A 16,430-nucleotide genomic window follows, 5' to 3' on the forward strand; every position below is an offset into this window, starting at 1 on the left:
TCGGTTGACTTCATGAATGGTGTAATTGTTCTTTCTCCATAGATTGCCTGGTAACCATTAGCAAATGTATGCTGATAGGTGTGAAGGTGCAAGAATATTTTATCTACTGAGTGAATAAAACGTGTATTAAAGCTGAAAAAAAAAATACTAGAGAAAGAAGAAATGTGGGTGGCCTTTTCTCAATCAAGAATGTTGGGAGCTGTTGCCGTTGCTCTGGCCCGTGAGGTCAGGTGCTCTTGACTTTCAGTCCACAAGCTGTTCAGTTTGCACCCCCACTGGTATTGTTGGCATCTATTGCAGCTGCCATTTCTGTTTCTGTTTCTTTCCTCTTTTTCACAGTGAAGCTGTTTACCTCTACTCCGAAATGGCACAGTCGTGTCCACATGTGTACAAAAAACTACACGACACACTGCACGTGGCAGTGGGTAATCCTTCCTCTATTTACAAGAGTGTCTGTTTTGCTTCTTCATCATGTGATAACCACCGGGCAAAGGCTAGCATCCTGCGTCTTCCCCAGGATTTTCCTAATGTCAGGACTAACGTTTTGCTTTGGGGTATGAACAACTTTTAATGAGCACCTGCGGCTTGACATACAATGAGTTTGTGTTGTTTGGCACACGATTAGGCTCAGTGGTAGGGCTAAACCTACTGTTAATATGGCCACAGCACATGCAAAGAAAGGTGTGTTGATCACCACTGATCCCCGGGGTTTTCCATTTCGTACGAGTGCAAATACTCGCCCAAGGTAACCAACCAACTGTGCGGATGGTGACATTCTGTTTACAAATCAGTGCAGGCCAGGCACTTCCATTGCGATGCGTAACTTTAATTAAACATGGTGATAGAATTCCTTTCTGCACCTAACCCAAACTAAGGGATGCTAAACAATCCCTTATTTATGAGAAGCAAACAGAGCTGACCTAAGAGAGCATTTCTTGAATAAAAAATTTGTGGAATTAGTAGAAAAAAAATGCAGAATTACTGGGGATGTTAGCATAAGAAGACGCAACATTACCCTCTAGGCCTAACAGCCAGGTTGTTTTAGGAGTTGATCAAGAAGATTGTGGCAGTGTTCAAAGCTAACCACTAGACGGCGCCAGGTGTGATAGAAAGTGCACCGCCTGCACCCTGACTTAGAACCGGAATGTCGCATGTGAATGTTTGGTATCAGCAGCATTAACGGCCGAATGCTAATCTCCACAGTCTACAGCACCACTGGAGCAGATCTAAAACAGACCTTCACGCATAGGCACTTGGTCTGTCTACTGAGGTTGGTGCTAAAATCCAAATCTTGCAATTAAATGCCAACTAGCCTGTATCGGCACTTACGGCACTTCCTGTTACACCTCGCACTGTCTAGGGGGAGCTTTGAACACTGCTGCAATGGTTTTGATCGACTGCTAAAACAAGCTAGCCGTTCCTCCTATGTGGTCTAGTGGGCTCCCTTATTCTACCCTTATTCTTTATTTCAGGTATTCTAGCATTGAAAAAGTGATCACATTCTTTTGTTCATAAGGGTGGTTTAGTATCTTTTAGGCTGGTTTACATGTGGAGAGGAGCCTATCACCACGTTTAGTAAAGTACGTCTTCATCACAAGTGCCCAGCCTGCAGCCTCTAGGGAACAAAATGTAACAGCTAACAGCACCGACTGTCGAGTATCTCCGACTAGGCCCAGAGTTTCACTTTGGGGTCTTGCATCAGTTGGTACTTGCAGCGTGAAGTAACTTGAATACAATAGGTACTTTTTCTATAGCTGTGCCAGTTCACAAAATATTATTAGACCTCAAAGTAAGACATTAGGCCTTACGGTCCGTACTTAGGCTTAAGACTGGTTAACCTTTAGTGTGGCCTCCTTTATTACAGAAAGGAGGCTATGCCTGTAGTAATCGAGCCGTACGACGTGCCCAGCAGCGTCATTCTTATTGTACGTTGAGCTGCGGGTGGTCACTTGAGTCGCCGTACGTACTAGTACACATTCGACCTCGGGAGTGACGTTAGGCATAACGCCGGGCCGTTGTGTGCCCTCCCTTATTTAGAGGCTCTATGCAATAAATTAGTTTTTCAACCACACGAAACCTTTGCCAATGACGTATCCAGGGGGGGGGGGGGTCCGAATGTCCTGACCCCCCTCCCCCCCCCCCTTGTTTTGGGAATTTATACCCCCATGAAGGTGGCCCGTAAGGTCGCAGAAAAAGTCTAGTTGATAATTTTTTTGTATTTCTTGCATTTCTGGTTTGTTTTGTATCACTATCATCATCATAGTAGAAGATATGACCGATATGACCCCTCCCTGTTCTGTGATATGACTCCCCCCCAGGAAAAAACCTGGATCCGCCCGACCTTTGCGCAAACGAGTTTTAAACTGGAAAATATAGGAGGCTGCTTCGTATGAATGAGGGTTCACAAATTGCTCGCGAAACTAAAAACGGCGCGCATTTTATCTACGGTACATGCTTGACAGTAACAACCTGCCAGTGCCTTTATCGGTGGTCCGAGCTGCAAATGAACACGGAACGTTAACGCTAGATGTTTGGAATTATATAACGCACCTGCAGACCGTCGCACATTAAAACAGGATCATTAATCCAACGCCGGCGGGTTGCCCTTGCAGGTCAGCTGGCCAATCAGCTGACCGTTATCCGCAAACATGAACATGTGCAGAAGCTTACGCAAAGAGAACTTCAGGAAAGCTTGTCTGACATCCTTCTTTAGGACGGATACCGCGGATAATTTACTCCATAAGTGAAATTGCCACTAAACGAAACGTACGCTTTTTAGGAATTTTGATGACGTATGCATGCATGTAGATATTTCCCGGACTTCTCGTTTACAACGAGGGAGGCGTGAATGCATAATACTAATTAGCTTGATCCCCCTGTTCGCTGATTGCATGTTGCGTGGGTAGTCGTTTTAACGCGTCAATGCTCAGCGGCTATTTCTGCCCGCATCTTGGCAGCTAAAAGCGTGCGCAGAAGTTCGTCTTTATTTTTGCTTCCGGCGAACAATTGATGCAGGGAAACTGGCACGGAAAATGCTCGAACTGACTCTGCAACGCGAAATCGTCACTTTGGCGGCAAACATTAGGCGCTCGCGTGGTTTGGTGGTACGGATGAACTCGTGCTTTTGTTTTTTGAAGACCGAAAATGTACGGATGAACTCGTGCTTTTGTTTTTTGAAGACCGAAAATGATGCCAGCGACGGGCACATCGCAGCTGGGACCGCGCGACAGCTGTGCGAAAAGTCAAACCAGCGCATCACCGTATGCTGCGTGAGAAGCGAACCGCGCTGCGCCACGTCGCTGATGAACGCGTCACCGTCTGTTCGTTGATTGCGCGCAGGCCAATCCTTCAACAGCCAGTGTCAGGCAGCCGTGGCCGTAGAGTAGCGTGATATTTCGCCCGCAGGCCACAGATGTCGCCACATAGATTGGCGCCAGGGACGCTGGGATAGCTTTGCTCTCGCTCGCTGTTCGTTCTGCATTCGCGTCTGATTTTGCCGTGTTTCTGCTGCAGTTTATGTGAGCTCTATTTTAGTCGCCGCTGTGCTAGCCACCTCTGAGTGCATTTTACAAGCGCCCTCCAAGTCTTCCCTCGCAATCCCAGCAACTGCACTGCGATCATATTGTTCCGGGTAAGTTTAATTTACGCCAGTATATTAGTTAGGCCTAGTACGGCGGTGTTGATCGCTCCTCGTCGCCGTTCTGGTTTTCCGAGAGCGCGATCTAATATGTTGCCCATCCCAGTTACTAGCGATCGTGCGGGCTACGAAATGCGTACTGTTACGCCGCGAATTTCAGATCGAGGCAGCTATTTCGCTCAGTATTGCGATCGAGACTTGGCAGCAACCACCGGTGCCAGTTCTGGGTTGGGAGTGTACCGTGCACAGCGCACTCCCGGGTGCATCGAGATTCGCATATCGCTGCGTGCGTCAGTCAAGTGAAACGGGAAACCTTCTTGCGGCTTCTGCGTCGTGGCAGCAATCATCTCGTTGCCGGTGTTCGGTCCCTCCAGTTTTTACGCGGCTCTGGAGGGAGTGATCAATCCTCCCCGCGGTCTCGCCGGCAGTTCCTCCAGGGCCCGTGATGGTCTCTTGCATATTAGATACGATCGTACATTTTGTAGCTGCAGCCGGCGGCGTGCGTGGCCGAGCTCAGCTAAGCGCACTGACGCCACCGCGTTCGGGGGGCGCTTTTAGCGAAGATGATGCTTTTTCGAGGCACCGGCCGGCCCACCCTTTTCATGATGCAGTACTATCAGGGGCCGCTTGCAACAGGTTGCGTCCCAGCGGTGACGGCGTACGATCGAAGCCCGTCCAGTTGCTTTTTCTGGGGTACGAGTGCAGCCTGCTACGTTGTTTTCCCCACTACACTGCGAAACTGGCTACACGTTAACGTCGTATATCTCTCAAGTTTACTGCTAAGTTGGCACCCGCCCTTCTAGCGCCGTGTGGTTTTAGTCGTTTATATAGAAACGCCAGAGTGAAAAGCAGGGTAATTGAATGCGTTATTTGTTGCGTAGGGTGCCTTCCATTCCGAACGAAAATCGGATGAAGGCTGAAACGGTTTCAGAGGCAAGGCCGGCCCTTCTCAGCGTTTTTCCCGCAAATGGTGTGTGCCTTGATGTAAAGCCGCACTGAAGGGTTGAAACGAAGAAACTTTATACGGCAAGTTAATCGATGTGCTGACATTTTTACTCGCTCGCGTGCATGTTTTTTCGTCACCACGAGCGCCGAAACCAACCCGAAACACGCATTGGGAGAGGGCCGGGCTCTCCTTGCCACGTCGGTCGATCGAAATACCTACGAGGCATCGCGCGCGACACACAAACGAAGCCCGCGGCTGTGTGCGCCACCGGATCTGCGGAATCGGCAGGCCTGTCGCCTGGTCGACTAGTTTCCCTCCCTGTGCGCGGGTTTCTTCGTGTTGCTGCTTGTACACACGGAGAGCCAGTAATCCGCCATGTCGTTTAATCTGTTGCAACAGAACAGAGGACACCGGCCTAGCTTTTAGAGCGCATTTTGTGAAGACACCATGTTGTAAAACTTAGCACTCACAATAGGCTATTTGGGTAGTGGATATAGCCGTTAACCTTGTGCAGAAACACTTGTGCACAATTTAGAAACTGCTGAGAATAGCACAAATCACTGTTTGGCCCATCCTTCCTATTTTCCTGCACGTATTCAACAGCTGAGCATAATTCGAGGTAAAAAAAAACAAAAACGAGTCAGTTTCGACCCATCTCTCTTAGCCTATAGAAAGACCTCACGTGTTTGTACAGCTGTGGTCTTTGTCTTTTATGCTCATTTGTGGGAGATGTTCAATGGTAGGAGGAACAGTAAGCAGCCCTCAGGGATGTGTATCCACTCGCTGCTGCTGTGGTGTTTTCTTGCAGAGGTGAAAAACATGAGCACCCACGTATACAAAAGAAATTTGTACATTCGCACGCACATACCTCGCGTCTTTCCCATTATTTTTTAGAAGACTCAGCAACTTTTTGGCAAGGAGCATGCACCTGCCTGCTTAATCTTTTTTTGCTACCATGGAAGTAGGTCTGCAAATTTTTTTTTTGTTTCAAGTGATAGTTCAGCTTATATCACAGCATAGTAAAATGTAGGTTTGTGAAACTCCATTCTAGAAATGTAATCAGTCATCAAAAGTGCCATGATGAATAATTCACAGAAAAATTTGCAAGCTAGGAGTTTTTGTGAATGCCAAAAAGCATATACAGGGTGTTGCGACGATAACTGGAACACTTTAAAAATTTTTCCTGAGCGATCCACCGCTCTCTCTTCGCGCTCAAACTTCACACAAAGGTCGCATTTTGTGGTCTGTTTTGTTTGACTTCGGGAACAACAACGGTACTTACCTGTTTATTCTGAAAATAAATAAAAACGATTTTCGCCTATGGGAAAATGGCGGCGATTTGGACGTGCGAGCCAGCGCAAGTTGATGTTGGAACGACGGAACCACCTGCAGAGTGAAATGCATGTTTGGGATTCACGTACGGAGCCAAATGGTGCAGCAGACGATCAGAAAATGCACCTAGAAATGAGCTAACAGACGATCAGAAAACCCGGTTTTCGGGCTCGCACGTCCAAATCGCCGCCATTTTTCCATAGGCAAAAATCGTTTTTATTTATTTTCAGAATAAACAGGTAAGTACCGTTGTTGTTCCCGGTGTCAAACAAAATAGACCACAAAATGCGACCTTTGTGTGAAGTTTGAGCGCGAACAGAGCGGCCGATCGCTCAGGAAAAATTTTTAAAGTGTTCCAGTTATCGTCGCAACACACTGTATATGCCGTGAAGTTCCTAGAGGACAAGCTACTCATATAGCAGGTAAAGAGAATATGGGATGCTTGATTTTTGCAAAATTTGTCAAAATTTGCAAAATGTGCAAAATGTGACTGCTTTGGCACGTAAGCAGTACATCCGCATGTAATTCTTGAAGCATCATCAACGAATAACGTTTGACCTTGTTTTTCTTAGTTTCCTTGTACTATGTCCTTTTTCAGCCAAACTAGACAATCATCTATTTTGTTTGAAGTCTAGTTACCATCAGGGTTCACAGATTAGTCATTAATTTTTATCAAGTGGCCATCGGTCATTTTCACTAAGGGAGTTTTCGGGTGCAAACTTTGGGAGATGGGTTTTTTCGCCCCAAAGGGAAGTGGCCATTGTATTTTGGGGAAGGGTGTTCTCTTTAGTATATATAAAAATTCCAAAATATCTTGGAAACAGATGGAGTGGAAAGAAATGTTAAGTATGATTAGTGAATAAACAATTCTAAAATTTTCCCAAAAACGAAATAGTGCATATACAACTGTCTCTCAACACACACAAAAATATTAGTCAACGCATAGATGTGGGTTAGTTGGTTCGAACTCGTCATACTGCCCGTGCTTTGCAGTGAATCAGTTCCTTTATTTCAGACTGCATTTTCGGATGTTGTTATTCCAAAAAAACTGATGTTTTTTTACTACTGGTGGCATTGAATGGCATTGGCACAAACACCTGTAGAGTCATTTATTTAGTAAGCACCAGCTTCGTAATCACCGTTGAAGTCATTTTTTCGCTTTCCAACCTGTCGTATGTCCTCCCTTGCCTATTTTGTGAGCTGTCGTGTAGCTTTGCTCGCATGGTATTTTTGCTTGTAGTCAACCTCTTTTAGCCGCTTGATGGTGTTGTCGCGCCCAGGGTTCAATCCGAATGTTTTCGAAACGCTGGCTCGTGAGATGCTGCCATCATTCAATGAAAGAACAGCATCCAATGTTGCAACCTTGAGAGTGTGAAGCCCAACAATGACATCTTTTGGCGTGCGGCGCTGAAGCACAAATGTAGAAAAAGCATGAACAGCGTCTTTGGATTGTCTTGGCTGAAAAATCGGCAATGCAATGGTTGCCAAACAATTTCCAAGTACAGCTGGTAACAGACTAGTGTTTTGATATGGAGCTGGGAGTTTCTTGATGGAAAAAATTACAATAAACACGGAACACATTCTAAAGAGGACGTGGTCACTTATGACTTTCTTACGGAAAAACTGTTTTTGAGCCAGAAATACAACCTTATGAGTGTGATTACGGAAAATGTGCATAAGAAGGTGAACTTCCCTAATTGCGAAGAAAAAAGTCCCCTTTTTTAAAATTTTGCCTTACCCTGTGCTAAAAGTGCTAAAAACAGGCAGCCAAAACAATGTTTTAGGCCTTAAATATAGGCACCATAAATTTTTACATTAATGCAAATAGTTTCAAACGAAGGCTTGCATGATCTGTATCTACAACAGGAAAACTTAAAATGTTATTGTTTTTGATGGCACAAAGGCACCAACAGTTGAACATAGCCGTTCAATGCTCCCATAAGACTGGTGACGTAATGACAATCAATTGGCTTATTTCGATGAGAGCACTGCTCACATTCTTGTTCACTGGTCACATTCTTTTTCACTGGCCACTGCCGCTTGTTCGAGCGTTGCATATATTCATACAAGCATGAAAAAAATATGCCTGAAAGCTGGGAGTACTGATCAAGAAAGTGCTACCTTTTGTCTGCCCGATGGAATTAAATTACGACACAACAAAAAGACACAAATAATAAATGCAAGAGAGTTGATGATTTATTGAGAAATTAACATGTTCTTACATGGGGAGTGTTAGGTACAACTTTTGCAATCTCTAATATACAATGATAGTTTCCTAAATATACAGGCTAGGAGTCCCAACACCGCCAAATACATTTCCACACATTCGAAGAACATTTTTCAAAGGTGTTTAGCAGCCGAACAGATTTTGATGAAAAGGTATTTTAGAACCTGTCGACTGGGGGAATTTTAAGGCATAAGGAAATGCAGCTGCGCAGTGATGTTTCGCAAAGGGCTCCTCAATATAGGAATGATCTGCTAACAAAGGCGTGTTGGATGCTCAAACATTGCATTGAAAATAGAGTTGGATTCGAGTATGCTTCTAGAAAGGAGGATGTAATGGCATGTTTGAAGAAATCTTTCTTGAGAGCACACGGAACGTTGCCCTAAGAATCAGTGTGAAAATTGTTGAGACAACAGCAAACTACTACCATTCCAGACATTTGGATTCAAAATTCTGGCTATTGTTATTGAGAATGAGCTTGTACGTCAGCTGATGTTATTGGAACTATAGTTGAACTTGGGAACATTCGATGGCTTAATTGGCACTGGGATCTTAGTGTGCTTTCTGTAGCATGCTGCTTGGTAACATGACTATCTCTAACTGCACCCGAATGCGAAAGTTGAGGCTACATCGTCTTCATATAGGTGCCAATTTCGAAAGTAGGGATTTATATACGCTTTAGGCACAGATGCCAAAATAGGCCCGTTTAGGCACCATAAAAACACCATAAAAGCCCTTCTTAACCTCTAATTCATGCTCATATATCAAAGTGGAGTGATAGGAGCAGAGGGAACAAAATGGGCATTTGCCTAAAATCCGGTCTCTACTGATGATATTCCTCCCTACCAACTCACTTCATGCCACCTAATGCTGCAAGACCTTTTTCAAATTTCTGCTAAAGTTGAGGGCTTGAGTGGCTGTTGGTTTTAAGACACCGTCGTGCAGTGGCTGCTGTGTCCTGTCGCTTGAATTGGCCTTGTTCAGGCTTGATCGAAAACCTACCTGTTTCCCTCCTTCAATTACCATCTGGTGCCGCTAGGCTGAGCCTTCGTCCTGTGACGCAGCTGCAAGGTTGTATCTCACATGCAGCCCCTGCTGCACTGTGTGGTACCTGCCTCTGAGCAGACAGGCCTCTGCTCTCCACAGCTGAGCCCAGTGTTAGGCATTGCAACGAAGCACACGCACACTTGTGCTGTGCCCTTCTTTCACCATTTACCTCTCTTAGTGCAGCAGCCTTCTGTTCTGGCGCCTGGCACGCACGGTTTTGTGTATGCCATTATGGCTCACTGTTGTCTGTAAAACAGAGGTTGGCGTTTAAAAATATGCGGCAAATCATTAGGCCGGCAGCGAAGTTGCCTTTGTGAAACGTCCTCTCTCAGCTCACTTGGTCGGATCAACTGAGTGTTCCTGTTTACTTTGCTTACCACCGGGTAATGTAAGACTTTCCGTGTGTACATATAGCAAAACAGTGCTGGTGCCTTTGTACTAGATACCTGGACCAGTGGATGAATAAGCAGGGCAGGCTGGATGAGCAAGCCTTGTTAGGCCTCTTGATTAGGAATGTGGGGAGGTATGCATAGGGATAGTGGAAGCAGGGTTTAGCAAACTTGGCAAAGAAAAAAGTCCACCTATGTTGTTCAGTAAGTGCGGCGGCATTGAACATGGGATGCTACAACACAAACACTGCAATAAAGTTCCTTTATGTGCTACTTGTCGTGTTCAGTAGCAGTCCTCTCGAGGCCTTGTCAACTAGCCGTTTCTGGTATCTGCTGCAGTACATAATGCTCTTGGCAGTTGTGCCAAATATGCAAGCCTCCATAGGGCTTTGAGTGTTTCGTTGATGCCTACTTTTTAGTTTCTTCAATCTTCATGGGCTGTGCTTTCCACTGCCTTGTGTGTCCTCAAACCCCTTCCATTACCAAGTATGTAGGGTAGGATTGTCTTTTTTGTGATTGCTGCAGGGGTTCGGAGGTGGTTTTATTATGTCGTTAAGGATTAGCTCTTTTGGCTCCCAGGCAGTGCACTTTATGTGCAGGGCTTGGTGATGCCAGCGAAGCTTCACAGGAAGTTCAGGGCGTGGTGCAACCTGGTAGCAGGTGTTGCAATGCATATTAAGTTGTTGAGATAAGTTGATGGCCATCTATCTCATTTGAAGTTGATTGCGCTAATATCTGCTTTTACCACAGGTTGTTGCATATATGTACACTAGTGGTCAGTAGGTATGGTAAGCTCTCACGTACACTGGCATGAAGGCGTCTTTTGGCTACACTTGTATGGCGAAAGCTTTCAACGAAGTCGAAATTGAAACAAAGACAGGCTGAGGGGTCACATTTTATCTTGGCTAGCCAAGGTTTGTGTACTTTAAAAAGCACATGTCCAGCAAGAATTCCCGTACACATTTATTTTACATGCTTCTGCTGCCTCAGCATTTGTTTTAGAAAAATTCATCGGCATCCTCTACCAATCCGTTTCACCATGCATTCGCAGTTTATGATGCCACAAATTGTAGTGCAGGAAAGTGTGTCAGACTTCGACACCTGTTTTTGCACTTTTGGAATTTTCTGTTTTAATAAGCAACTGCTGTCGCTGCAAGTTGCATATTTGTATTCACGACACTAATCAACCGATATAGGTCAACTTGATTTTACACTTCAGTCTCCTTTTAGGCAGTTGTCTTACTACAATTTTGTTCCGATTTCGATTCATTGTTTTGCATAATCGTACAAGTAGCAGGAAGACTAACACAAGTGATCCTGAGAGCTATTGGCCCTTTTGACTGTTCGTGTCTATCTGTAGACAATAACTGGCTGCGAGACTTGATTACTTGGTAACTGCGCGAGTATTTTCTACTGCTTTGCATAGGCAGGAGGACCTGGTTTCCCAGAAATTCCTTGCATAACTTTGTAGGCGGTCCTTCTCGATGTGTGATACTCTTTTGTGGCTAGAAAGAAAAATGGAATGGAAACGAGATAAAAAAAGGTAACGTTGATAATTTCTAAACAAACAAAGCATCGTTTGGCGCCAAACAAAAGCTGACGAGGGCTTTGAAAGGTGTGATAATTTCGTGAATACAACGCTCAGCGTTTAGTGTCCTCTTAGGCTGAAAGAGGTGGCGAGTGTTCACAAAATAAAGGAAACAATGGAAACCTGAGGTAGCCCTTCCAGGTTCACGGGAAGGCTGGTCAGGGCTTCTCCAAAGCTTGTCTTTTTTACTGCGAAGCAGTATATGTCCCCCCCCTTGTTTTCTTCCAGAGACATCCCTTTACTCGGCGCCGCTCTAGGCTTCTCCTCGCCATCGCCGCCCCCTCTTTGACAACACTTATTGCCCTCGCCACCAGCAATGCCTCTTTAAAAAAGTTGCCAGATCGGCTGATGAAGGCGGTAGCACCGTTATCAGATGATTGCGGAAAATCAACAGAAGCGCGAATAGGCGTAAAAGCGACCGAAAGCCGCCCCCCACCGTTGCCGCCACAAATTCCAGCTCGCTGTGTAGCTGCGAATTGCTCTCGGTTGAAGAGCAACGTGCCCGGTTGAAGCGCCGGCCTGCACAAATATTCTTCAGCTTGAAAGGCATCCCAAGCGACATTTTCGCCTGTGTATTTCACGCCTAGGTATGCGTCCATCACGGGTTGGGGGTGGAAAGATGGGGGCGTGCACGCACAGCTGGGCTTCATGCCGCTACTGAGCACATGCCCGTTGACCTGGTGAGATTTAAACAAGGAAATCTCATGGCTCAATTTGCCCTGTCAGCCGTCCTCCGTAATTCAGTGGTTTGGGTCTGGGTTGGGGTTTACACAGACAGGAAGTTGCCTATGATGGGGATGGACAGCCACACCTTTGCCCGATAGAATAAAGCTCGAGGCCCTCCAGGTTTTACCTTCGCATGAGGAAGCGTTGGCCTGAATAGATGCGTGAATAGGCGCGAGAACAACGGAAAGCCGCGGCCGCTTTTGTTGGCCCCTCTAGTTCCAGCCCATCGAGTTGCAGGAACAGGCCAACATTATATTGCATACTGCATACAAAGCGGCTCTCGGTCTTCCCAACTACACGGCAAATGAAAAACTCGTGAATCTGGGCGTGTCTAACACTTTTGAAGAAATTTGTGAAGCTACCCTTGTTTCACAAAAGGAAAGGCTGCAAAAGACGAGAACTGGCAGGGCCATTCTGCAAAGAGTAGGCTCCAGGTTAGATGTACAATCACAGAAGCGCTCCCCATTCCAAGAAACATGGACCCCCACCCCCACTTACATGAAGACAGAAAGAAAGCCAGGGTCAATTTCCTACGCAGAAAGTTGGAAAAAAACCCAAACGTATATACAGACGCTGCCTTTCACAACAAGACCAATGCTTCCCTGGTTACCGTCGACCAAGAAGGAGTAATCAGGGACTGCCTCACATTAACGAACACCAGTACAGAGGAGGCCGAAACTGGCGCCCTTCTATTGGCCGTAAGGTGTGGAGAATTCCAAGGAAAAAGCCTCTAAATAATTACGGACTCTAAGAAAGCCGTACAAAACATTATAAATGGCCGAATCCACAAAAGACTCACAAAAATTTTACCTCTAAATATGTACCACTAAGTTCCAAAATATCATTTGGACACCGGGACATGAGGAGCTTGAGGGTAATGAGAGAGCTGACCAAGCTGCGCGAGAACTTGCTAATCGCTCAGCCAGCAGTCTTAGCTTACTCACCCCTCTCCCCAATACCTGCGGTGAGTGACTCAACATTCAAAGAAAAGCCAGAGCTCTCTTTCCTCCACCAGATAAAAGCTTAACAGCTGCAGAGCATCATTCTCTCAGACAAATACAGACGAACACCTATCCCAACATCCTCAGGCTATCGAAGATGTTCCCCGAGAAATTTTCAAACGCATGTAATAAGTGCGATCCACTCTATTCCATGCATCCTGGGGTTGTCGTACTATATGGCCCTCAGTAAACACTAACACCAAGTTTTATGAGCTATGGGAGGCAGCTCTGGCCAGCTCTGACCCTGGGGTTCAGAAGTACCTGATCTTTAGGGCCAAGACTGGGGCAGAGGAAACAGGGGCCCTGGAAGGAGGGAACCTACCCTAGTTCAATCAAAACCTTTCATTTCAAATAAACGTTTCATCTCTCTCTCTGTCTCTGCAAATCCCTGCTGGGTGAACAGCAACTTACCCGCTAGAATAAAGCTCGACTCCTTCCAAATTTTATTCAGCTAATTAGCTAGGAAATATGCTCAGTCACAAATTACACGCAAACGTGGTTTGTTTCGTGCACTTCGTGGATCGCGTCCTGCTTCGCAGGTCATCCTTCTTCACAGAGAGGAAGGGCATTAATTTTTTTCCCTCCATAGCAGGTAAGGTGGCGCGAGGGAAGCACACTTTTCTAGCTAGTAACGCGTGTAAAGGGACCTAAAAAGCCCAATACTATGATTTATGCATTCCATATTTCAGTCTGATCAGGTAATTGTGAATTATTAATACGACAATGCAATTTAACGGAAACTGGTCATATCACATTGCTGCCTAAAAGCGAGGGGCACCGCTCGTTCCACCTTGACCTTTGGTCTGGACTGTAGAAGTCCACTGTAGTAGAACAAACAGCCGTAACTATGGGGCGCAGCGCGGTGCTTCATAAAATCTAAAGCTAGAATACAGCGGTTTTTAGTGTCCCTGGCAAAACAGGCAAAACCCGGTAGAAGCATCAGCTACCGCTTGGTTGCGCTGCGGTCGCTAGATTGCATAGTTTCCCTTCCGATATCCTGCTTGATTTTCACTTTTGGCAGTCCATGCCAACCACTCTGAGTTATTCTGGTTCTATCTAGCTTAGTCCGTAGCACCGTGCTGACTGTAGCTGAAGCCAGTGTGCTCCGCTCTAGGGCCGCCTGTGTCAGCCAACAATTTTTTGTTGCAGCGCCGCCATCGCGTTGAGACTGTTCAGAAACAGCGTCAGGCAATGAGCGGAAAACCTGATGTTTCTGGGGAGCGTTCCACCGAACTCGCTCTGCCACCCTGCTGCCTTGCGGGGCCACTGAAGTCTTTTACTATGATAAAAAGTGGCACATTGTCCCTATCTGGTGCGGACAAGCATCTAAAGTCAACTGCGCACAGAGAAACAGCAGGGAGAGCGAGCCCGAGTGAAGCAGGTGACAAATGCGAGAATCCGTGGTCGCGCTCACCGCCATAGCTCCTTCGTTCGCGCTGTTTTAACAGTTTCGTTCATCTCATTGTATGTAGATTTCTTTCGGAGTGGGTTGTATCGCGTCGAGTTCTGGTGTGGTCTCTTCCTCGCAGGGAAGCAGAACTTCTTATTTCTGCCCTGGTTTTGAAAGTCGTGCTTGTTGACTGTCCATCCTTTTTCTGCTTGCGCAGTTCGTAAATTATTTCAGTGGTCTGCGGCTTCTGGGGTGGTGGTGTTATATTTGCAGGAACTGTCTGGCGGCTCTATGAGCCGCTGGTTTGTCTGCGCAGGGTAGACATTTTGCTCTTGGCGGAAGGGGCAGTGGTCATTCTCCTAACGTCATGTCCCAGTGTTCCTGGTCGTGTCTGTCCGACACCTTTCCCTGTCAGCTGACCCGTCTCCTTTCTTTTTACTTAAACGCGAAAATTTTGGTTTGTATGCCTGTCTGCCCCTCTATTCAGCCACCCGGCCAAACGTTAAAAGATCTTCAACAGGCAAAACATTTTCAAACTACAAAATTGGGAACATTGTTGGGGAAAAAGGGAAGGGCAGGCATATTTGAGGCGAAATGTCAAATGAGTTATATTTTAAGTATTCTTCTAAATAAAAATACATAACTGCTTGTTTTTTGTGATGGCAAAAAAAATACCCCTTAAAAAGATGTTTTGACTCCAAAATACAAAAAGCGCTCGCGGCGACCCCTCGGGCGGAATTCCAAGAAGTCCAGGAGTAACAACAAAAGGTTCCAGTGGATGGCGCACGAACGCGGCAAAATTGAATCGGGCAAGCCTCCACTGTGTTTATCGTGGGAGGAGCGGGAAAGAGGAGAGGGGCATTTGCATGGTAGGGGCGGTATCGTCTTTTTTTTTTGTTGTTCTTTGGGACGGCAGTTTACCAAGTGACCGAACCCATAGAACTGGTCAATTCCGGTGTACCTTATTATTTCAGTTATTGCTCTTGTTATTCTTAACGTAACTGTGCAGCGCGTTTTGATAAGCTCGTAGCGTATGCCCCCATATGTTCGTTTGCTTGTGGTAGCGACTGGAGACAGGATTCTGAGCACTCTGGCACTGGCCCCTCTGATCTCGGCCCATCCTCATGGTGGCCCACTCTTATCAGTATTTCAGCATTCCCTTTGCTGTCAATGCGCTCATCCAGTAGTCATATCTATCTTTCCTCGGATTTCTTGATTTCAGTATAAACGCTTTACTTCTCATTCCGCAGTCGCAACTTTTGTGTCGTGTAATGTAAGTAGGGCTGCTTGTAGGTGAAGGTCTGTAATGTGTGTCAGCAGTGTGTCATCCATCCTTGATGTTACGTCGTCCACGAGCATGGTTAGCCCGGCTAACTTTTCTATGACGAGGTTGGAATGTTAGTGCTCACAAAATGTACCTATGGCCATTGTTTTCAAGAAAGCCTTGATATATTTTCAGTTCTCCAAGGAATTCTATGGCGTCTGTTTCTTGACTGCGGGGAATTCGTTATATGTGCTAGTTATATGCATTGTCAGTTATGTTGCTGTGACAAAATACGTATTCTGCCACACCTTTGAGTGACTGTCGCCGTGACAGCGCTAAGCCCCCTTTTTTACTGCGAAGCTGTATATGGCTACGAACCAGCAGACACCCCCAACGACAGACCAGCAATTTAGACAGCCTATGGTTCCCCCGAAAAAAATGTCGTTAGATGTGAATACGACTTTAAGATGTAATCTTGGTCTTAGTAAGCTAAGTTTCCCACATTGTGTGTTGCACATAGAATTATGGCCAAATCAAAACAGAGTGAGTTTTGATTACAGCCCCCATTAAACTCGGCCTCTACCGCCGCCGCCTCTTTCCAAATCGTGTGTACTCCTCGCCACGCGCGGCGTCTCTCTCACCTGACGTTGCGGAGTGCCTCTTCGTCGGATGCCTGTGCGGCGCACTAGAGCTGCGCTGTGATTGGCGTAGCCCCCAGATGGGCTCAAAATTATCCCCAGTCGATTTCTTTTCTTTTTCAACGAACCACCTACCTACCTACCTAGCCGCGCCGTAATAAAGCGTCATTGTCGTTACCCACCAATCGTGTGCATCTTTACTGGGCCGTAGAAATCGCGCCACCATAGCAAATACCACCAGAGCGCCA

At 46.1% G+C, this 16,430-nt stretch overlaps 1 protein-coding gene across 1 annotated transcript in view; it reads left to right on the forward strand.

Annotated features, from left to right (window-relative positions):
- The first annotated feature begins 3,399 nt into the window (after positions 1–3,399).
- LOC144170526 (heterogeneous nuclear ribonucleoprotein K-like) overlaps positions 3,400–16,430 on the forward strand; it is a 32,567-nt gene continuing 19,536 nt past the window's right edge. The window contains exon 1 of the mRNA XM_077700382.1: positions 3,400–3,631. The gene's annotated coding sequence lies outside the window, so the exon portion shown is untranslated. The remainder of the gene's footprint in view (positions 3,632–16,430) is intronic.

The sequence above is a fragment of the Haemaphysalis longicornis genome, unplaced genomic scaffold, assembly GCF_048455015.1.
Source record: "Haemaphysalis longicornis isolate Haplotype H1 unplaced genomic scaffold, Haemaphysalis longicornis Haplotype H1 scaffold_2, whole genome shotgun sequence".
In the NCBI taxonomy this organism is placed as follows: Eukaryota; Metazoa; Arthropoda; class Arachnida; order Ixodida; family Ixodidae; genus Haemaphysalis; species Haemaphysalis longicornis.